The 22640-nt window shown below is 50.5% G+C and overlaps 1 protein-coding gene and 1 long non-coding RNA gene across 24 annotated transcripts in view; one reads left to right on the top strand and one right to left on the bottom strand.

Moving 5' to 3' along the window:
* The window catches only part of LOC142088803 (organic cation/carnitine transporter 2-like), a 60883-nt gene that overhangs the window by 30635 nt on the left and 7608 nt on the right, over positions 1 to 22640 (top strand). For 2 of the 23 annotated variants that reach the window (XR_012676013.1, XR_012676007.1), the window contains exon 1: positions 10953 to 12064. The exons of 12 other annotated variants lie outside the window; for them this stretch is intronic. The gene's annotated coding sequence lies outside the window, so the exon portion shown is untranslated. 9 more of the 23 variants (XR_012676012.1, XR_012676003.1, XR_012676008.1 and 6 more) reach the window with 8 other exon arrangements.
* Positions 411 to 3796, bottom strand: LOC142088808 (uncharacterized). The gene is made up of 3 exons (XR_012676015.1): positions 2213 to 3796; positions 1050 to 2012; positions 411 to 537 (listed from the first exon to the last, which is right to left on the bottom strand). It is a non-coding gene; the product is annotated as an uncharacterized LOC142088808 (long non-coding RNA).

The following is a 22640-nucleotide window of genomic DNA, read 5'->3' as shown; positions in this document are numbered from 1 at the left end:
TATTCTCATAATTTTTTTTACATCTTCATGTTTTAATGTGTTGTTTGTATAACAGAGCTACTTCATTTTTTTGTGGTCTTGTAGGCTTTACCCTTAATTTTGTATTATATATAATGACTTTTTTCCGTAATTTTTTAAAAAAAACCTTGCTCTAAGTAAAGAGGCAGTCTTAGTAACTGGAGCACTGTCTGTGGCTGCTGTCCGTGAAAGAGGTGAATGGGAGGTGGGTGCTGGAGCAGCAGCGGAGAGGCTGCCGTTCAGCGGAATGATCTGCTGAAAGGTCGTCTTGAGGGTCCTGTTCTCATGGGGCATTTTCCAAAGGTCAGCAACACAGAGAACCAGTAATTCAACATTTATTTATTGCAGGTTATTGAAAAATTGCAAGGAGTGTCTCTAAGGCGCTACTTAAATGTTTATAGCAAAACTGTATGGGAGTTTTCACATGGACCGAGACAACAAGCTGTGCAAACATCCCGCTAGATTCAGTCTCCGGGGTTTTGTGGGGTTCCCCAGCACGTGCTACATTAAGCTGTATGCCTGTAGATAAGCAGAAGTACCAGCGGCAAGGTCAGCCGAGTTTGATATACTAGGAGGTTTTAGAAACAATTTAGGGACTCTGCCTATCATTGTGTGTTTTTTCTTACTCAATAATTAGCATTTGTATATGGTACACGCAGGTCTGGGTTATCTGTAAAAATCTTCACCCATCTGGTGAAGAAAAAGCACTGAGTTTGGACCAACCTCCACAAACTATCTTTAAAACCTGGGCCACTTCTATTCTTCTAATACATTTTCTTACTTCCTTTTAAATAAATGCAGTAAAACAGTAAGGAAGTATGAAGATGAGATAATGGGGCAGCAGGAATTTACTTAAGTTGTTTACAGAACTAAATACTTGGCTGACTGTCTACAAATAAACCCCTGCAGTCCCTAGCCTGAATTGCTAATTTTAATCCTTCAGGGAGGGTGGAGACGAGGCCAGCAGAAAGGGAGAAGAACCCCTTACCCAGCGGGAGGTCAGCTGGAGAGCCGCCTCCCAAGAAACCTACCCTTGTCTGAAAGGACCACCGAGGCTGGGAGGTGAGGGCGGGCATTCCTCTCTCGCAGAGGCAGACGGTGCAGCAGCGTTTGCCCTGGGCAGCAGGAGGGATGAGACTCCCCCCGTGGCAATGTGTGAAAGCTTGGGTGTGGGTTGGTTTATTTTTGATTTGGTTTTTTGTCTTTTAAAATAAATGAAGCAGTGCAGACATTTGTAGTGCAGAAATCTTGAGATATGAAAAGAAATGGATGCCTTTAAGACAAAGCTCCTACACTGTAGAAGAGATCTGACTTTTATTTCAAAGGGGTCACAAGCATCTCTGTGCGATGAGATGCGCGTTCACGGCTCCGTGTCTCTCCTGTGAGGAACAGGCTGTCCTGAGCAGCTGTGTAGCAGAGGGAATAGCGCGCTTTGCTCTCGTGTATTTGGAGAAGTCCAGAACCATGACTCAGGTAAGGCAGGATTCGAGGGTTTTTTGAGGAGTTTATGAATACATCATGAAATACATACACTTTCCTCTCTGCATCCATCAATCTAAATGATTCTTCCCAAGTTCCCTACTTTTGCCTTCACTTCTGTCAAGGATAAGTTAGAAGTCTTGTAGAGACGCAGAAATCTGAGCTATGCACAAGGTGTCACCAGGAGATCTTTTGGCAGCCGGGAACAGATCTTAAGTCAAGGTTTGAAACTTCACAAAGCACAAGTGCCAGGGCTAAACCCAGCCCCGAGGCACCTCCCGGTATTGCAGCCTAAGCAACTGGGTGGCTGGTTCCCATGACCCACATCTCAAGTAGGATTTAGATAACTGAAGGTTCAGCAAGTCTCCCCACTAGCTAGAAATCAGGTAACAAGTCACCTTTGAAGCAGTACCTTGGATTCCCTGATCACTTAAGCACTTCTTACAAACCCGTGTAGTCCATGGGATGCTGTACTGGGACTGGTGGCTCCGGGGCCGTTTCCTTGGGAAGTTGCTCTCATTTCCCATGGCTCAGTTTTTCTGACCTGCAAAATAAGGATCATGATTCTGCAAGTTCATAAAACGAGGAGGGCAAGGTATTGCTTCTTCACCAAATACCAACCTTCTTCCTTTATTTAACCCGGTTGTGACAGATTTTAGAAATATATCCTAGAATTCATTTGAAACACGGTTAGTGTGAGGTTTCGTTGTTCAACAGCCAGTCTGACATCTCTTGGACTGTTCGTATACTGGATCCTTTTGTATAAGGGGTTACTGTGTACATCCAAATAGCAACAGTCCTGCAGGCCCTGGGGTGAACATCAGCCGAGACAGCCCAGCCGGAGAGCTGCCAGCAGCCCTTGTGCAATCACGACTTGCTGCCCGGGATCCAAGGCCGAGCCTTCCCCATGGTATTCACCTCCCTCGCAAGAAAAAAAAAAAAAAAAAAAGAAAAAGGAAAGAAAACAAACCCTTTTAAGAATGTAAAATCCTTGGGGCCTTTAGCAGCCTGTGCACTGGGGTGTTTCTGAGATTTGGAGTCATTCTTCTGCGTGGGGCCCGTCAGCGGCATTTTGCAAATCCCTGTGCGGAAACGAGCACTTCTGAGAAGAGGGAAAAAAAACCAAAACCAGCGACTGCAGTCTGCTGAGGCAGTGCAGTTTCTGGGGATGGATGTCCATCGCTGTAGGGAGACAGTTTTTCTGCCTCACTTGCACCGTATGTTTTTGACCTCTTACGCTAGCAGACCTTACCTCCACCATTTGCCTCTTTGCCTGCCTTCTGTAAAACTGCAAGTATACCTGCTGCTAGCTCCTATATTAGCTTTACCTCGAGGCAAGGTAAATATAAGAGTGATAAGCAGGAAATGCCCAAGAACATCGAGTAACTGATTAAATTCCTGAAGAAAATAGCTTTGAAGTGTGCAGTCATTAAGTGAGTGTTCCCCGTTGCAGCAGCTTGCCTCCTGGAGCGTGCAGCTGTGCAGGAGGACTGAAGCAGAACAGCTGAGGAGGAGGTTCGTTGTTCCTGCTAATTGCTTTTGAAAGCCCCAGCTCTTCTCCCCTCCACCGTGTCAGTGTTGGTGTGGGGAAGCTCTTTCTCTCTTGGCTCCCTGCTTGAAGTGAGGCTTCTCGAGGTCTTAATTGTGACCATCTGGAGAGTTCTTTGACCCTGGGGTGAATCAAGTTAATTGCCTTTTGATTTCTTCATTAATTGTCCTTAGCCATCAGAAATCTTATGGCTCTAACAGCTTTTTCAAAGCTACCAGAGTTCATATAGCTCCTGCTTACAATTGCAGAGAAGGGTTGGTCGGAAGGAACTCTCCTCTGTTACGAGACTGCTTTTATAGAATCATAGAATCATTTACGTTGGAAAAGATCTTTAAGATCATAGAGTCCAACTGTAAACAAAACAGTGCCAAGCCCACCACTAAACCATGTCCCCGAGTGCCACATCTACACATCTTTTAAATACCTCCAGGGATGGTGACTCAACCACTTCCCTGGACAGCCTGTTCCCTTGAAGGCAGTCACTCCCTACATTCCAGGTGCCTCTACTTCAAGTCCCAAATAGTGAATCACCTCGTAGGGGCCAGCTCTGTCACATCTACAGGGATTCTGGTGTCTCCGGTGAAGAGCTAAGAGCTGTGCTGCAACTCGTGGGAATTATCGCGTTTAGGCAGCTCGGGAAGAAATAAACTCGTGTGGCATGTGAGCGAGGAGTCCCTTTCACCACCGACCTTAGATTCCCCCGGCTCTAGGCCAGGTCCCCCCTGGGCTCCCCCGGGGTGTGAGGGCCGAGCCGCCCCGCCAGCCCCTTCCCCGGAGGGGCGGCCGGCAGCCGGGGCCGCCCCTCCTCCGCAGGGAAAGGGAAAGCGAAAGCGCAGCGCGGTGTCACTGCGGCGCGGGGCCGCGGCTGGGCTGGGGGCGGCGGGCGCTCGGCCGGCACCGCGCCCCGGGCGGCGGCCCCCGCCGGAGCGTCCCCGCCGGAGCGTCCCCGCTGAAGCATCCCCGCCGGAGGTAAGCGGCACCTTTCGCCGGTCACCGGGCACCCCCCGCGGGCTCAGGGGATGGGGGGGAACAGGGACCCCAGGGGCCGGCGCTGCGGGAAGGACAGCGGAGGGTCAGGATGCCCCGGGAAGGAGCTGCGTGCAGCTGGGGAGTGGGGCCGAGCCCGGCGGGAGGTAGCGCATATGGATCTATAGGTACCTGCCCGCAGCGGGTGGGTGTCGGGGCAGGGCGGGTTTCACTATGGGGGATGGAGGGGAGCTGCTGCCGCCGGTTCTCTCTCTCCTCCTCTGCCGTGGGCAGGTGCGAGTTTGGGTGAAATAACTGCCCGTTTGGCAGATAAGGCGGTGATAAAGTCTCCTCCGTTCTCCCGGGTCCCGCAGGCTCTCTGCACCCCAGGGGTCTGATTTTCAGACTGCTGGGAGCTCCTCTTGAAGCTGGCACCTGTGAAAGTCTGACCTTTAAATTATAATTTGGGGAGTTTTCTTTTGTGCCTGTGTTCCCAGAGATAACAGGTTTCCACCGGCTGTTGATGAGCCGGGCACTGCTGCCCGTCGCTCAGGTTGTTCAGTCTATCCCACTGCAAGTTCCTGTTTTCAAGTTTCCATTTGCTTATAACTCTGCCAATTGTAGTTGTTTGAGCTGAAAATTTTCTGTCCTGGATGTCCGCCTCAGCTTGGCTTTTGTTTCTGTATTTATTTTATTCCAGCCAAGAGGGAGGCAAGGATTCACCCTTGTCTCTTAGATGGCTGTAGTTCTGGTGACCTTTCCTTGGAGCAGCGCTGCCCACCCACCCTCCCTCTCTGAGCAAGGAATTTGCATTTGGGGAGGGACAACAGATTTTGTAAAGATCTGTTGCCCAAATATAAGCTGTTTTACACAAATTATAATAAACTATAAGCTTAGTTTCCTTCTGTTCTACGTCAGGTCAAGCGTTAATTGAGGCTCTGGTAAACACTGCTGGTGGTGCCGCAGCAGGAAGAATAGGTCAGGGTCAGGAACGTGAAAAGGGTGAGAAATAAATATGGATTAGAGGAGACCAGTGTGAAACTGTGTGAGCTGGGGAGCTGGGACAAGGGGGTAAGGCTGAGGCTGAGAGTAGACTAAGTGCTGCGGAGGACAGAGGCCGGTGGGGACAGGGTCCCCCCACAGGTAGCTGCTGCCGGAGCTGAGTGCCCCAGGCTTTACCCTTGCCTTTGGCAGATGAAATTCAGTTTGTTCCTCTAGCAAGAGCTGCGGTCTCTGCCTGCTCTCCCTTTGAGAACAGAGCCCTCAACACGTCAAACAGCTTGGGCCACGCTCGGGACTTGCCTTTCCCACAGTCCAGCTGTAGGTTAGTGAAGAGCAAGTAACACCCATCTGCTTCCCCTGCAAAGGGTGGTTGGAGCAAGTAAAAAATGGGTGCTGCAGCGGGGGAGAAGATCCCATTCACCACACAGCCAACGACGTGTTTGGAAAGGCAGTCGGTGTTCAGCCAATATTCACACCGCTGGCTCGGCTGTCGCCGAGTGCTCACGTGAGCACATGTGCTTATTTTTAAACGGAGGGTGTGTGCCTATCCCAGGTATGCGCCTGGCCCCAGGTACCCTGCAGGCACTGAGACGGCCAGAGCCAGCCTGCAGGGTCGGGTAGATGCTTCAGGCAGTGGCTGAGTGAAGGTTGCTGCTCTGCCATCCCTGTCCCAGGCTCGTGTGTTGTGGCCAGGAGCCGGGAGGGAGGGAGCTGCGGCCAGGACTGGGATGGAGGGAGCTCTGGGAGCGGCGGCTGGAGGAGGCGGCTGTCTCCAGAGCCCAACCTGCTAGCAGGGTGGTCGGTGGCAACGGTGCAGGCAGGAGCAGCAGCCGAGGAGATGCTTTTTCAGAAGTGCTGAGTGCTCGGAGCAGCCACAGAGCTGAGCTTTGGATGTGTAAAGCGCTTGTTGATGTCGTTTGAATATTAAGTGGTGTAGGTTGGTGACTAGAACAGCAGCGTTACTGTCACTGCTCTGTCTCAGCCCAAGAAATGAGACTATGAGGCCAAGCCCTGGCATCGCACAATATTCTGGTATCGAGTACCTCAGAAGAGCTGGTGAGACGATGCGGTTTGTCCTCAGAGCAGGGTTTTACCAGCACAGAGAATGCCCGGCTCGAGCGGTGCGGAGAAGCAGCATACAGCGAGTGAGCACCATTCATCTCCTGCAGGCAGTGAGGCAGGGGACAACGGAGGTGCATTTATGTTGCCTGGGTGTCTTGTAATGTGCGAGTTGGGGGATTTCAGCGTTCAGAGTCTGAGTCTGTGACCGCGGTCGTGTTGTTTCTCTATCAAAACGTTGCTCCCAGAGCGCTCAAGCCCATTACGATTCTGTACCCAAAGATACAAATTCATCACTGGTAAAACTGTATGAGCTCTGACACAACTAAACGTTGGGTGAATTTGGCCTGCAGGCTCTTGTTCAGATTATTGGGTCTTGAAAATCGGCACCAGTTTATGATACTGGGATCGGGGGCAGTGGTGGATATCTGAATCTTCAGCTCCAGCTCTGTCAGGGAACATCCTTCTTCCACTTCTCCCCCAGGAATCAGCCCAGCCTCGCTGTCTTTCTTACTCTTATTGTGTTTATAACAGCAGTATTATCAGGGCTTTTAAAGGTTCACTCAGGACTCAGGGCTGGAGGGAGGGCTGGCAGGGGAACGCCGCGTGGGAGCCATGGGTGGTGTTAGTCTCTGTTCGAGCTATGTCGAAAGCAGCCAGGTGCCAGAGCCCTCGGCACAGATGCCCTTTCTTATCTTCTGCTTTCCATTTTGCAAACAAGCCACATACTAAACTGCTTTTATGATTAACTTGCTGCTCCAGAGCAAATACTGCCCAGCGCTTATGCTAATACACATAAAACAAGAGACTCTATTTCCGCTTTTTGCATTAAGGTGTAGATTTTATATGTAATAATTTGGCTGGCTTACTAAGAAAAACCTTCAAAGCAGAAATGTTTACTCGTAACCGTAGTTGCTAGCTCACCAGCATGGCCAACCTGCTCAGACCAAGGTCTGTCCTGGCTGGCAGCCTGCGAGGCGGCTGGGGAGGAGTGCCAGGCTGGGCTGGAGCGAGGGTGCTTCCCAGGACACCTCCAAAACCAGTCCCCTGCAGCCAGCAGACTCCCTGGGGATTTCTCCCGGTCTCTCCGTGCAGCCCAGGGGCTCAGAGCAGTGCTCCCAAGGTCCTCGCTCTTAGCTGCGCTGCAGGGAGCGTGTCTTCAGCCGCAGGACGAGGAGAAAGCCGGGAAGCTTGCTGGACGTGTGGAGCTGTGCTCTGCGGAGCAGGAACACAGCACCGTGGTGGGAGGGATAGGGTTTAGTTTGCCTGGGGGTCCAGCGGCCCTGAGCAGAAGGAGCGGGGCTTGTGCAAGGGCAGCATCCCCCATCACAGAGCTGGGGCAGGACAGGGCAAGGCTCGTGCCTGATGCCACACTCCCTAAAGCCTCGGAGGACCCAAGAGATGCTTTTGGCTGGGACCTCATGATCCCAATGCCTGGAAAAGGGGAAAACCCAGTACTGGTGAAGGATCACCACCCCCTGTGGCTCCCTGGGAGCTCCCGGCTGCTCTCCCCTCCCTCAGCAGCCAGCCGGAGGGACTCTGGAGGTGTCCTGATGGCTCAGCCGCTCTTTGCCTCTGGAGCGATGCATCTCCATGGGTGGCTGAAGAAATTCTGCCCTGCCCTCTGTCCTGCCCTGATCCTGACCCAGCCAGGTCTCAGCGGTCTAGAAAGCTTCCACAAGGACGTTTATGCGAGTTGCCAAAGCTGTTGTCCTCTGCAGCGTGTTCCCTCCTGGTGCTGCTCTCTGCCTCCTCACCTCGACTGCTTCCACTTCCACTTTCAGCGCGAGCTGAGTGTGTTAACGCTTCACTGACTGAGTCTTTCCTGACTATAAACGCAGCCTAAAGTAGCCGGTTTAGACTGAGACATCCGTGCTGAGTCAGGCATGTCCCAAACTACGTGACCAAAGGCAGCGTGTGGCCATGGCTCTGCTCTTGGATGCTTGGGGCACGTTTAATTTTTCTTAGGACCAGCTGTAAGAGGGAAGGTTTCCTGCAAATGGACACAGGTGGAGGGATTAGTGTGGGATAACACCCTCTCTGCTCAGGCTTTCGGTCATTCCTCGGCACCTTCTGCAAGAACCGCAGCTCAGCTGGGGAGTTCCCAGCTGGTGTGATGCACGGGGTGGGGGGTCAGAGCCCCCGCTCGCCCCCAGCGCCGTTTCCAGTGCTCTCACTGCCGGTAAATGCGTTTCTTCGGATGAATTATCTTCTGGGCTGGGACTTCGTAGGGAAGCCCGTGTGAGGTGAGGCTGGAAGGAGAGGATGCCAGAGGTGGCGAGCTGCGTGTTCCTCTGGGGACTGCAGAGGGCAGTGGCACCCATGAGAAGTGTGGGTGGCCCTGGGTGCTGGCTGGAGGACCTGCCCCAGAGCAGCTCCTGGCAGGCTGGGTGGGAGCCCTGGGGTTGGTCCTGGGTGACAACGAGGGTCGCTGCATCCCTCGCTGGGCTCCGTCTTTCTGCTTGCATTGCCTTGCTCTGCAGAGTGTCTCTGCAAGTTGCTGCACGTGCTGGTGGTTCCCTGCTGGCTGCCAGGGGCTGCCCTGCTGTCCCAGCCTCCGGGCTGCCATCCCTTCTGCCAAGGCAGCGGGGAACGACCACTCAAGAGAAGACACAAGGGACCACCTCCGTGATGCTTCCCTTATGCCGCCCTGATGGCGAACGCAGTCAGCTGTCCACAGCAATGAGAAACAGCCACGGTCAAGATCAGCACCGCTCAAAAGGCGATGTGAACCAAGTGCAGTGCACTCTTCCCTCCTGCCTCCTCTTTTCTTCCCCCAGTGTGATTACTGGAGCCAGCTCCGATGGGAAGGAGTCTCCGAGTGCCTGAAGCGAGGTGTGGGTTAAAACAATGGCAGAGCACACAGAGAGCCCGTCCTGCCCCAGCCCAGCATCCCGAGGGTCTGGCACCACGCTTTGCAGGTGCTGATTGCTCATGCAGAAACAACAAGGGGAGCAGCAGCTACCTGCTGCCTGGGCAGGGTGTGAGGGTGAGGACGTGGAGCCTGTGGAGCACGAGCATGTGGAGTTTTCTGGGGCGAGGTTCAGAGGCAGAGAGACTGGAAGATGCTCAAAGTGCAACCAGGGAGGCCCCGCGGTCATGCAGTCCGTGTGGTCTCAGACCTTGGAGACACCCACCATTGTCTAACGCTTCATGGTAGCCTCCGCATCTGCATCTGGAGGAAGGGTTTGAAGGCGGAGCTCAACTAGGAGACCCCAACACTTGCTGCTTGTGGGGGACTTGGACACTCTGAAGAGCTTCCAGATCCTGAGGAGCCCTGGGAGAAGATCAGCAGCTCTGAGAGGTCTTGGAGGAAGATCTCAGGTTGAGGGTAGAGAGCTGCTGGTCCTATCAGAGCTGTCAGGAAGAAATGAATGCACTGTGTTCAGTTTTACCCATCTGTGATCAAAATCCTGTGCCAGAGCTTTGCCTTGAGCCCTTCTCTGCACTTCATTTTACTCATTTCTCTTGCCTTTTCTCTCGCCTGCTGGAAGTGCAGCTTGCAGTTGTCACTCTTGCTCAACAGAGCGTTTCTCTGTTCTTATTTAATCCCAATAATTGCTGTACACAATAGCCACGCTGTCTGACAGGCGCACGGGAGTGTCTGCCATCCTCCCTAAGCCCCTGCCAAGCTTGTGCCCACAATGATTTTCTTACCCTTGGGATCCAGCTGCCAGCCCCCAGTTCACAAACCCTGGGCATGGTTCCGTTTTGTTTCTGCCCATTTCTTTTTTTTCTCTGGGAGCCAAAGTCAGCCTCCAGCAGTGGCTTTGAGCTATAGGATGGGAGCCACATCTCCTAGTTGTCCTGGGACCCTTCAACAGAAACCATTGGCTTCACCTCCGTGTTGAGTTTATTCCCAAGGCTAGAGGTCAAGTGTGTGATGGCAAAGAGGTTTTACATAGGCTGTGGTGTGGCTGGAAAGAAAGGTGTAGAAAAGCATGAAAAACACAACTGGTTTTGGATCTGTGCCACTCTGGGACCCGTAACGTGTGCCGGGCAGCTCTGCGGGGCTTCCTTTCCTTCATGGCCCAGGAGGTCTGCGGTCGCCCTTTCAGCATCTCTGGTACGTCAGGAGTTTCAGTCTCCTGCCTCATGTTTGTCACAGCTTGCTCTCGAGCTGACACCCATCCCACCCTTTCCTGTCTCATCTCGAGCTGCTGCGGGGGAAGGCAAGCTGCAGTGGCAGCCACACTTATCGCTTCACAGCAGCCATGGACAACTGCCAAATACAGCCCCATGCTGGAGCTGGCTCAGCTACAATAGCTTAAAAAAAGCAAATACAGTCAGTTTTTAAAATGCTCCAGGCTTTGCAATGTAGGCGCTATGGAGCATTGCGGGGAAGTCGCTGGAGACCAAATGCAGGCAGAGCTCTGCCATCTGGGAGCCAGGAGGAAACCGGGAAGGGGGTTTATTTGTAGAAGAGAGATGCGGAAGAGGGATTTGCAGAAGAGAGGTTTGCAGAAGGTGCAGAAAATACAGGTGGACTTGATTGAAGAAACAGGCAAAGGAGATGTCAAGCGCTGTGTGCCCTCGCTGGCACGCTGTGGTTGAGGAAGGGAAGAGCAGGTTCTTCCCTCTCTGGCTCAGATACATTCACCATGCAGTCATTCTTCAGTGGGTTAATAAAAATTACTCCAGTTCATTACCGTGCTATTACTGGCCAGGGCAGGCCCTCGCTGCCAGGCGCTGCTGCCAAGGCTGTGGTTTGCAGAGATCCAGCGGAGCAGAGCCGTCGCCTGCCTTTGTGGGATCGCCTTCCGCCGTGTCTTCCCGCCGGGTCAGTGTCTGAGGCCACACAAAGGAAGCTCTATTTACATAGATGCCATCCCGCCGCCACTTCGAGATGAATTCATCATGGTACAGAACTCCTGTAACTGCCCTTTCGCTGCCCAGTTCATGTTGTGCAGCATAGAAGTTGCATTCATGAGCACATTAAATTACTCTGCTCATGAGCCTGTCAATCCCCACTAATTTATCAATATATAATCTATTCCTCCTCCAGCACAGCCATTCTTGCATAGCTATGGAGGAGTCTGTTCGCTTTCTATGGCTGGGAAAAAAACTGAGAAATCTTCAGCATAGCACAGTCTGTGCTGGTTTGCTTTAGGATTATTTTCTGTATACAATGTCGCGTTAAGCCCCCAATATGGCTTGCATTTTAGTTTTCCCCGGTCAGGAGCCCATACATTTGTTCATCATAATGCTCGTAGCTGTTTCCTTTGCTGTGAAAGGCGAATCTGCGGGGAGAGGTGGGGTTTCCTCACCTGAGGGGCAATTAAGCTGCTGGGAAAAGTGCTCAGTGACTTTAGAGAAGTTTGGGTCAGTCCCCTTTGCCTTATAGAACCTTTGCATTTATTTTAGCAAAATATGTCCACAATTTATCCTTATGCTGCTAAGTTTAAGAGTCCAAGTAAGTCTCTCCCAGCTGAGACTGTGTCCCTGCAGAAAGGGGAACACCTTGTGTGACTTTATGGACCTTGGTGGTCCTGACATAAAGCCTCAGGGCAGCTTCTCCTCTCCTTTGCCTCTGCCAGCTGTGGAGTGACAGTCACCTGCTGTTGGAGAGAAGGCTATGGTTTCATGGGTGAGAGGCTCTTGTTTTAAGTGCAGCCTACTTAAGGAGGTTTTACACTAGTTATACAACTTAAATGGTGTTCATCTGGTATATAGTAACCCAGTGATTAAGCCAAATAAAGCTCACTTGCTTGCTTGCTCTCCCTTACAAGCACCTTGTTTTCCATCAGCAAATTAGCATGACCGAAGGGCTGCAAAACCAGTTCTGCCACTCTTTACAGGAAAGGGATCGTCTTAAACACGAGATTCTCATGACGCAGTGTTGTGTGAATCGGAGGTGTCTGCTGTCGCCTGGATGCGACTCAGCAGCTTTGCCTGCTCTTGGCTCTACAGAAGAAACAGCTTTTGCCTTTGCCTCATCTGATGGTGGAAGGTGCAGAACGGGGAAATCCGGAGGTGACAAACTTTGAGCCTGTGCGTTCTTTTCTCTGGGTTTCCCATAATACCTGTTAATAGTTGGATTCTGTCCACCTAAAGCCCTTACCCGCACGATTACAGAAATACGGTAACCTCTACATCTCGCAGCATGCAGCGTTTCTGCAAGCTTAAAAAATAGCATCGCTCCTTCCTGGGGCTATGAGCCTCGTGGTACGGAAAGTAAAGATGCACAGGTCCTGGGTTTCACCCTCCCCGAATCCCGCTGAGCTGTGATGCTGTGGGACTGCCCATGATGGTGTGGGGAGGTGGGCTGCGGGGTCCTGCCAGTCACCGGTGCGTGGGCTTGGGCAGCCTGCTAATTACCCTTGTGTCGTTATGGGCTCAGTGACGCCCGCTGATGGGAAGGACTGAACTGACGTTGCTTTCTGGAAGCGTGAAATTGGTTTTAATGTGATGTCAATGTGCCTTAATTAATTTGACTGTAGCCATCCTTGCGTGTCTGGACCAAAACCCCACGAGATGCTGCAGGAATGTGTGTCCGCAGGAGTCCACGTCCCGCTGTGGCCGTCAGCAGGTCCTGCAGGCAAATGGGGTGGGAGCCCACGTGTACCTGCACCCAGGTCTCCGTGGCTGCTCATGCTAATTGTGATTTTTGCATATCGTAGGAGTTACTAAGCAGCTGCTGGGTGAAGGGCAACCTCACAATTTTACTTTTGAGAGTGAGAGTACACTAGAAGTCTGAAAACTGAATTCAGTTTTAATCTGGAGAAAATTGAGTTTTATCAGTCTCCAGTTATCCTGCTTCTGTCTGCATAGGCTTTTGGATATAGAGTTAATGATTTCCAGAGGGCAATAAAAGATAATGGTTCCCAGAGAGGCCGTACAGTGGAAAGGTTACATTACTGACTATTTAATGCCACCGGCGCGGCAGCGTGCCTGCCAGCTCCTTTACACCGCGGTGCTCTGCTCAGCAACCGCTGCTTTCTGCTCGGCGCCCGCCTCAACACGCCGCTTTCTGCCGACGAGGAAATGGCTTTGTGGAGCAGAGCAGGTCGACACAGCGCCTACGTGAGCCAGGCGGTCCAGCCCTGCCTTCTTGTTCAGTAATAATGATTTTGCTTCTACTGATTAGTTATTGTCTTACCCACCCGCTTTTAATGCACATCCATAAGTTACTATTTATCATCTACATCTGTTTTTATCAATATATTATGTGGTGGTTTAAAACCTTCCTTTGTTGATGTATGATGTAATATGCCTGGACGCAGCAAGCTCCTGTGAGCTTAGTGGTGATGGAGGTGGCTGGAACCGATGAAGCTCAACTGATTTTACGCCCCTTATGAGAGAAGGGTAACTGCAAGCTACATAAAAGAAAACAGGCAGACGTTTTAATTCCACATGTGTTATTTGCATGGATCAAAGTTCCCCTGCGTGATCCTTTCCTGGGGAGAGCAATGACACCTCTGCTCCTTGGCAGCAGCGCACAACGGAGGATGGACCAGCCCCCCCAGCCCTGTTTGCACCATGGCCGCTGCTCCCAGCGAGAGTTTAACTGAGCGGTGGAGAAACCAACACGTGTTCATGCTGAGATAATGCAGCAGAGAAGAGATTAGATAGAGAAAAAGGATTGTCTTATCCGCTCAACCCTTGGAGTTCAGCCCCCAGGAAAAGCCGGAGCGGGTGCGGAGGAGGAGGGTCACGGGTCAGGGACAGCGCGGCTTGATTTCGCCGCTTCACCAGCATGCACTAATTTTTGCATCCTGATATTTTTGCCTCCCTTTCAGGAAAGAAAAGACACGGCCAAAAGCCTTCTTGAGGAGGTCGGTAAACATGGCAGCGACCGTTCCATTTTGAAAGTCTCTTTTCTGAAACAATAAACAGCATTGTACAAAATAGCTGACACTTCCCATGCAGCCGTTGCATCATCTTCCTCTGAACAAGTATTGTGGTTAATAAAAGCGTAGTGTGACAAGCCGGCGATAACAAGCATTAATATGGGAGGTCCCTCAGCACATGAAGGTGCTCTGGAAGACCTGTCTCTAAAAGAGCTGTAATTTATATCACATATACAGTGCAAATAAAACTAGCTCATGCTGTGCAGAAAGCGTTGCAGGCACAGACAGGCAATGCGTGTACGTAGCACGTGCACCCAGGCGTTGGTCTCGTGGAGTTTGCTGGACGGGTTACGGGTGCTGCTTTAGGGGATGCTCCTGCACATCCATCTGGATTATATGGAGGGCTAGAATCTGGTCTGAAAGTAAAGTGCAGCCTATTCTAATAGTGGCGGTGAGGTATTTCCTTGCAGTGACTGTCTTATGTTATATCCAGCTGTGTGAATGTGTACCCTGCAGTTGTAACTGGTTTTATTAGTTCCGATAGATGAAGTACAGTGCACTATAAGAAACTTGCGTGGGATTCCCTGTGGCTTTTCTTTTTCTTCTGCTTATCTTTTCTGCTGCATAGAGCAATGAAAAGAAAGCTGTTTTCTTCCCCAAATGATGGATCAGTGGAGATGACTCAAATCGTCTGTGTTCCCTTGTTATTCCTCATGACCAAAGTCTATTGGGGAGAGCAGAGCAAGTGTCCCTTGCCTCTTGCCTTGAAGAGGAGAGTCAGCAGTAGCACGCTCACCACCTAAACGAGTGCAGCATTGCTTGTCAGAGCCAATGAGCTCCCCGGTGCCTCCATAGTCTTCTGCAGAGTGCTCAGCGTGGGACTATCCCACTGCTTTTACTCACACACCCAAGCGGGGGTCTAGGAGCAGAAGACCAGATACCCATCTTTGAATTTGCCCTCTCTGCAGTAGTTTCAGCTTTGCCAGTTTTATACGGTTATATTTCCTTGTATGATTCATGCAAGCTCACCTCGAGAGTGAGCCACCTCTCCTGGTAACAAGACAGAGCATTTCACAAACACTTTAAGCTGCCATCACCTGCAGAAAAGCCGTTCCCCTCTCTGCTCCCCAAGAGCTCCTGCCAGCCCTGGGCATCCCTCTCCAGCTGGCACGCGTGGCAGCGTGGTGGAGTCGGGCTGGCAGGAGAGGAGGGGAGGACTCGTGCTTGCGTGTTTTCCAAGCAACCGTGGTGCAAATCTCCAGGCACCGCGCTCCCCTCCGTCCGCGCCCCGAGCCCTCCCAGCCAAGCCGCTGAGCCTTATCACCAGGACTGCTCAGCTCAAATTTAGTTTTCTTCTGTATCAAGCAAACTATTGACTTATGAGTTAAAGCAGGTTTTCTTGTGTCAACAACCCAACCTGCAAGTCCTCCTCTTATGTTGGGTTTCCTTGTTTGTTGCCCGTATGCCGTGGCGTGCATCCCTCTCGTGCAGCGTGCGCAGGGAGCGGCTGCTGTTTGCGATTGCAGCGTCACAGCTGCTATTTTAAGGCACTGGTGCCCCAGGTGAGTTTCTCAGCTGGGAAATGACTTTTTTTTTTTTTTTTGCAGACGGGTTTGAGCAATGAGCCATCCTTTCTGTCTTTGAACTACCCTCCTTCCTAGTTGGGTGTAGCCCAAAGGAGATGGAGCAAAACCCAGGTGGAGAGGAGCTTTGCCGTTGACTTTAGCAGCATCACAGCTTACCCTGCAGCTTCCTCTAGATGAAGCACTCCAGAGGACCCGCAAGCTCTCCAACTTTTCTCCTTTCTGCTGAAAGAAAAACATTCCCTAAATGCTTTTCCTCCTGTTAAGCAAATTATTTAAGTTTTTGATACCTAGCCCATTTTAAATGAAGTTTTGAGTTCCGCCCTGGGTATAACATTCCACTGCACGCTCCAGCAAAACCAGGCCTGTGACCTTGATTACGGGAATCACGTCATTAGCTTGGGTTTTGTTTGGTACGTTTGAGAAGAATGGAGGATGCTGTCACCTAGCCAGTATAAACAGAATCGAGACAGTTTTAGAAAAAAAAGTATATCTATTTGTTGAAGTACATCTTCCCCCCCTTCCCCCCTTTATCTTGCCTATTCTCCTTTGTTTAGAACCAAGCGCATACACAGAGCGAGGGACAAAAAAAGCCTGTATGAGTGTTCAATAATATGACCTTTCTCTGTTATACTCAGCAAACCTGCTTGATAATGCCTGTTCTTTTGCCTTGGAAACATGATGGGAAAAAGAAAACAAAAATATCCCTGGTGGCTAACTTTTTTTTTTATTGAAGTCATACAGCTGGAATATGGATAAGCTTTCGGATTGGGAGTCGTGTCTGTAACTGCTGCTCGCTGTACCCTCTGGGCTGTAGGAGTCCTGGTCTTGAGTCTCCTTCCACGTCAAGGCAGTGGTGTGCACCGTTGCCCTGTGCCCCTTCTCCTCATGCCCTGCTTTCCGTTAGAGGGCATTTGGGCTGGACTGGAGCACCCAGGTCTCCATCCGAATGGAGACAGCTGGAGAAGTGGAGCCAGGCTTGCCAGACCGCCTTATAAATACACCCAAGTGGAAGGCTGGGTGACTTTGCAGACCCTACAGCCGTGTTTTTGACCCTGTGCATGCCCTAGGGTGAGTTTTGCCTTCCCAATGTGCCGTATGGCCCCACCGCGGGAGCTGGGCTGGTGCTGCTGGTGCTGCTGGTGCGGGCTGGCCGCTGGCATCGGCTGCGGTCAGCTGGGGACTTTGGGGCTATTTTGAGAAAGTGACTGTATTATGGCCTCAAGCAGGAGGGATTGTAGCTTCCAAGTCAGTTTTTTGTTTGTTAGGGCTTGTAATGTTGACATGTTTGATTTGGGCGCGTATTTGTGAATGCATCTGGTTTCCCCTTGGTGCTGCCGTTTCTGGGAACAGATTGCATTGCAACGCAGAGACAGCCCTGATGACCGAGTCCACCTTGGCAGAAACTCTCCTTTGTTGCTGTTATGACCTTGGAAAAAACACCTTACCAAGGAAAGGAAAAAAAAGAAAAAAAAAAAGGAAAAAAAAAAAGAAAAAAAAAAGGATGAAGCAGTGTTCTGTGTTGTCTTTAATGTTGGTTTGAAGCTGATCAGCAGATTGAACGTAAAGGCATGGAGAGCTTGCAGGAGGCAGATGAGGTGATGGACCTGGGGTTACCACTGCTGGGTCATTGATTCCTGCTCCCATGATCTGGTCGTTATCGCTGTTGAAGTACGTAATCAAATCCTGTATGGCTTCAGTATAACTTGGAAGGCACAGAAACATGGCAATAAGTGAATGAGAAACAGCTCGGTGTGCGGTGGGGCTGGAGGGTCTGGTGCGTCCCCGTACGCGGCGGGTCGGCAGAACCCCACGCTGCCACGGTCACACCAGCTCCGCTGTGGAAGCCTGGCCACGGGGATGGGACAGGCTGAATTAACCAGGATTTAGACACCCTGCGAGTAAATCGTGTGGTTTGAAGGAACAGACCCAACCATGATGATCAGGGTCGCTGCAGCAAGGAGCATCCATGGTGGCTTTAAACCTGCCGGGGCGGGTAGTGCCACGTATCGCTGGAGCCAGGTAGAGTCACCACGCCATAAATAAGCAGTTATGATGTGCTGCACGAACCTTGAGTCATCAGGATGTAAAACATTGCTTCCCGTAAATCAGGGTGAAGCAGCAGCGGCATGCGGAGCTGAGAGGCAAACAGGCTATTTCAGGCTGGATAAAGAAAGCAACTAAGCCCAAAGTGGGGTACAAGTGCATACCCGTTTGCCAGAAAACTGGCAAAACAAAACTATTTTAATTCTCTTACAGAAAGCTGCAACAGGATTTAACCCACTGGAAATTAAAAACATCGCTGAGGGAACTTCCTTGGAAAGCAAATAATGGCTGCAGGCAAACTGTTTTGTCAAAAACTCGGTTTTCTGCTAAAAAAAAAAAGCAGATTGACAGCAAAGTTTTGGCTCGTCCTCGTGCTTACACAATGAAGTGGGCAGAGTGCTTCGTATCCAATTAATTGCAGCCTAATAGCGATCGTAATTTTGACTGCTGGACTGTGTACACAGAAAACTGCTCTGATGTCCAGATATTATAAAATGCACTCATAAAAATTTGAACCATCTTGCTAAATGAATGCTGCTCTATAGCATAATAAGTTGCTAATGGAGATATATTTGATTTAATTATGACTATTTAACAAATCCGGCTAGCACTTTGGTTTTGGACTTTTGTGTTACAGCCAATATTTCCTAGACTTATTTATATAATTTAGTTTTATTTTAGTCTTACTATTTTAACCCTGTAATAACCCTTCCAGCTGCCATGTGGAACATCTTTTCCTGTCCCAGATTCCAGCGATAGGAAGAAATGGCCCAAGTAAATCTGACTTCTAGGCAGTGAGGGGGAAATAAAGCCTTCCCGTTATGGATCTCTAACAGTGTTGCAACATAATAAATTTGAAAAGGAATATTCAGTTGGGACGCTTTCCGAGGTACTTAGCCATAGCTTTTTGTTTTGTCTCATTTGTTTCCAGAGCACTTCCTTCCCCTGGTTTGGTGCTTATTTTGCACCCACCGTGGCCCCTGCATTGCCTGCAGAGGAATCCTGCAACCCACGCTCACGCTGCGCCTCGGCGCTTTCCAGGGCATCAGCTCTTCTGAATCACTCACAACCTTTTGTGGTTTCGTATCTTCAGCCCTTTTCATCTGAACCTCTCCAACTGCCCCATAAACATTAATGAAGTGTTTTAGTATTTTTAGTAGTTTTAGTAGGTTAGGAAAAATGTCAGTAATCTTGTTTTATAGATGATGAAAGTACAGAATAGAGAGGAAAAGCAAATAGTGGCAGGTTTCCTGATCCTGATCTTCTGCTTTAAGCGTTGCATCGTGCTTCCTGTTGATGCAGAGCAGTTCCCCTGATGACCTTCATTACACTGTTGATTCACATGATTTAGGTGAATGAAATTATCTACTTAGCTAGTCAGGCAACCTAGATTTTTCCATACTCTTGGTTTTGCTTTGTTTTAATTTAATTGCTAGAATGAATCAAGGCTTGATTAAGGTGATAATTAGATATTCAGGTGTTCCTGAGATAAAGCACTATTCCTACAGAAATTCGCAGGCAGTTGACAAGAAGTGGTATGTCACACGGGAAAAATGGGAGCTGGAAGCTTTTGGGCATACGGACATACACGTGCACCCGCAAATAGGCACCGCTGACAGCTCGTCAAGCAACCTCGCACAACGAGCTGTTGCCCATCATCTCCCGTAGCCTGCAGAAATGGCAACTACTTGGGCAACTTCTGGGACTTGTTGGAAATTTCGAACAGGAGCTGATGCTGAGCACGTCAGAGGAGGCAGGGGAAGCGCCTGGGTAGGGGTTTCTTCAGAGTCAGGAGTTTCATCCACGTTGGCACACACGGGGGTTGAAAGCCTTTTACATCCTCGAAAAATAGAAACAAACCTGCTAGGGAAGCAGGAGAACATATGTATGTGTGTTGGATCAGGCCCATATGGCAAAGTAAGGGAGCAAATGCCATGAAGCTGAGGGAGGCTTCCAGCAACGCGCCGATTTTCCAACTCGCCTGCTGGCGTTTGTAATCCTGGCGGGTAGCGCCCAAGGCATGTTCCTGTGGTTAACTCCCTTGATGTGTGCCATTTCCCATTTCTGATTAATTGTTCTCGTGTAATTGCCTTTGAATTGCCTCTTGGTTTCTTCTGCGCCTTCAGAACCGCAGGGCTGAGGTCTCCCTGCTCGCGGGGTGCTCGCTCTGCAGAGTTGTGAGCGATGGCTTTAGCTCATCCTCATGGACATCTGTATCCTCGCTAGGTATCCAGGCTCTTTTAGAAAATATGACCTTAGGCATTGCATTTGCTATTGAGAAGCACTGCAATGAACCTTTTGAGGTAATTAGGTAATAAGGGAGGGGGATTTTACTCCAAATGATCTGGGGGGTTTTGTGGGAGAGCATGGCATCGCATGAATTTGCAACAGATGCATTTTGATTAAAAACAAAAGAAGCTGGAAATATGAGTCAAGGGTTTATCACGCGTAAGGCTGACTCAGCTATTTCTCGGGGCTGTAATAGCTGCTGCCTGCGCCCCGTCCCTCCTGCAGCCCTGCCCTGCCTTTTGCACTTGCTTCTGGGTGCTGCCTGGGGACAGCGGGAGTTCACCCAAGGCTGAGCCTGGGCCAGCAGCTCGAATGGCCAAAATTCAATAATATAATTGAATATTCAGACTGAGCCACCTAGAGCTGGACGGGCATCACCAGGGACTGCCAAAGCTTTGCCCAGCACATCTCTTAGGAAGCTGGAGGTAAAGCCTGGTCTGCCGGGCTGTTACCAGGCTGGTGATTCTTGAGCTTTTTGATCCCTCTACCAACTACCCCGAGTATCGTGGGCTGCACAAGCCTTGACACCAATATCCGCATTTCAGTTTTTTGGTCATTTATTTTTGGTAGCAGGGTAACCACACTGCGTTTCCAATAGCGTCGCAGTGGATTTCTAACGGTAGTGTTCGTACCCGTATAATTTCACGGCTGTTTTGTTTGCGTGGGAAGGATGCGCAGGTGGGATTGCTCATGCTAGGGGGTATGTGGGGTTACAGCGGTCCAGGGGAGCTGTAACCAGGGTTAGGCACTGGTTTCAGTGTCATTGAACTGGAAAGCTCTGGTTTTTGTGGGGGCTTGGTGGCCAAGTGGTGTAAGTCCAAGAAGAGCAGATTTTTTTTGCAGCTGGCAAACTGGTTAACATGGATGAGGAAGCGAGTGTTGCGGGATCAGCTGAGAATTAGGCTCTCGCTGTCTATCTTCAAAAGCAAACGCCTCATCCGCATCTCTGGAAAGGGGCTGTTCGCTGCTGGCTGCGCTGGAGCCTGGGCCAGGCTGGTTCAGGAGAGTTCAGGGGTGTTTTTCCAGAGCTGAGGGTGTCAGACGAGGGTGCATATGAAGTCTCTTCTCCTTGGCAATCCCCCATCTTTTAGGTTTTAAAGCTTTTGGGCAATTTTGCTGGGAGAAAGCTCACTGCATACACCTGAGCCGAGAACAGGAAGAGCTTGAAGTAACATTTGCATGGTAAAAAAAAAAAAAAAGAAAAAGTCAAAGAATCAAAGCAGCAATTGAAAAAGGGAAGAAAAACACTGGAGTACGTCAAATGTCCGCTTGTGTTTGATGCTCTGATGCTCTGCGTTTCAGCCTGGTCGCTTCTATCCCACAAGTGTGCTTACCCTCCGCCCTCGCCTTGTGTGTTTTATTAATAACCTCTGAACTTGAACTACATGGTGAGCTCTCCAGGGCGGGGAGCTGCAGCCCTGGCTGGAGCTTGGGGCAGCTCTGGACCCCACGGGGTGAATTAGCATGTGGGAAAAACCCCCAGGAGCAGCTCCTTGTCCACGGCCGTCGGGACCCGGAGCTGGTTTCAGAGCCTGAGTTCAGCTGCAGCGCTCCCAGCAGCGCCGGGCACTTCCAACCTGCTCCGAACCTACACTTAACCTTTTAGTGAGGCACGAGAGCAGAGAATTAGAGGTCAATCCTCTGCTGTTGTAAAGTGGCATGTGTAAGAGTAGTATCAGCACTTGCTTGATCATAAAATCATACAGTAGTTTAGGTTGGAAAGGACCTTTAAGATCATCGAGTCCAACCGCAAACCTAATACTGCCAAGCCCACCACTACACCATGTCCCTAAGCACCACATCTACACATCTTTTAAATACCTCCAGGGATGGTGACTCAACCACTTCCCTGGGCAGCCTGTTCCAGTGCTTGACAAACCTTTCGGTGAAGAAATTTTTCCTAATATCCAATCTAAACCTCCCTTGGCGCAACTTGAGGCCATTTCATGTGCATCCAAGACCCTTGCATGGACCGTGTGTACCATGGGTTCGAGTTGGAGATCTGAAGGGCTGTAAGGCAGTTGGAGCTGTGCCTTGCAGGATGTCTGACGTCGGGGATGTGTGTCTGCTCGCAGTGCTTGTGCACTAACACCTCACCGGTGTCATTTCTTCCGCCTTCCCCTCTGCTTTCAAGTGGGGCAGTAGCTCATAGAGCCTTGGCACATACCAGGCGCTCAGGGAAGTCCCCAGCAGGACGGGGAACCCAACGCAGGCTCAACAACGGTCATAAAAATGGAGAAAAAACAGCATCGCCTTCAGTCCCCAAAGCGTGTACCCAGCGGGAAGCTGCCTGGAACTGCCTTCCCATGGGGAAGCACCCAAATCCTTGCCCTTTTAGCTCTAAAGGGGCTGAGTCTGGTCTACAGAGAGAGTTTTTGATGTGCTTTTAGTAAATAAGTCGGGTCCCCCCCCTCCCAGCCTGCTCCACCCGCCCTGGGAGCTGGCACTGTTCGTAAGAAATGCTGCGACTGGGCCAGGCAGATAGGCACGATGCCAAGGCAAGATGCCTTCTTGTTGACCTAGGAAGAGTAGGTCAACCCTGGGCTTAGTATGGAAAAAAAGACCTACTTGGAGGAAGTGATGAAAAATCACACAAATAGGTCTGTGAACTTGGCCGCTGTACAGCGGCAGTGCCGAAAATAGCTGCAAAAACTGGGCTGCATCGTGGTGAGCAAAGCTCCAGAGAGGTGCGGCTTCTGCTGAAGCGTGAGGAGCAGGGGGTGACAGGAGGAAGATGATGCCACATCTCATGGCGAGGGCTCGCTCTGTCTTGAGGAATTCATCTGGTTTAGCATCTTGCACGTTTGAAGGTCAACTTGCATTTATTGGCTTGTTTTTAGGCGGGCTCAAAAGGTAATT

Source organism: Calonectris borealis, chromosome 15 (assembly GCF_964195595.1).
Source record: "Calonectris borealis chromosome 15, bCalBor7.hap1.2, whole genome shotgun sequence".
In the NCBI taxonomy this organism is placed as follows: Eukaryota; Metazoa; Chordata; class Aves; order Procellariiformes; family Procellariidae; genus Calonectris; species Calonectris borealis.
Note: the sequence above shows the minus strand (reverse complement) of the source record. Positions and strands in the feature narration are given on the sequence as shown.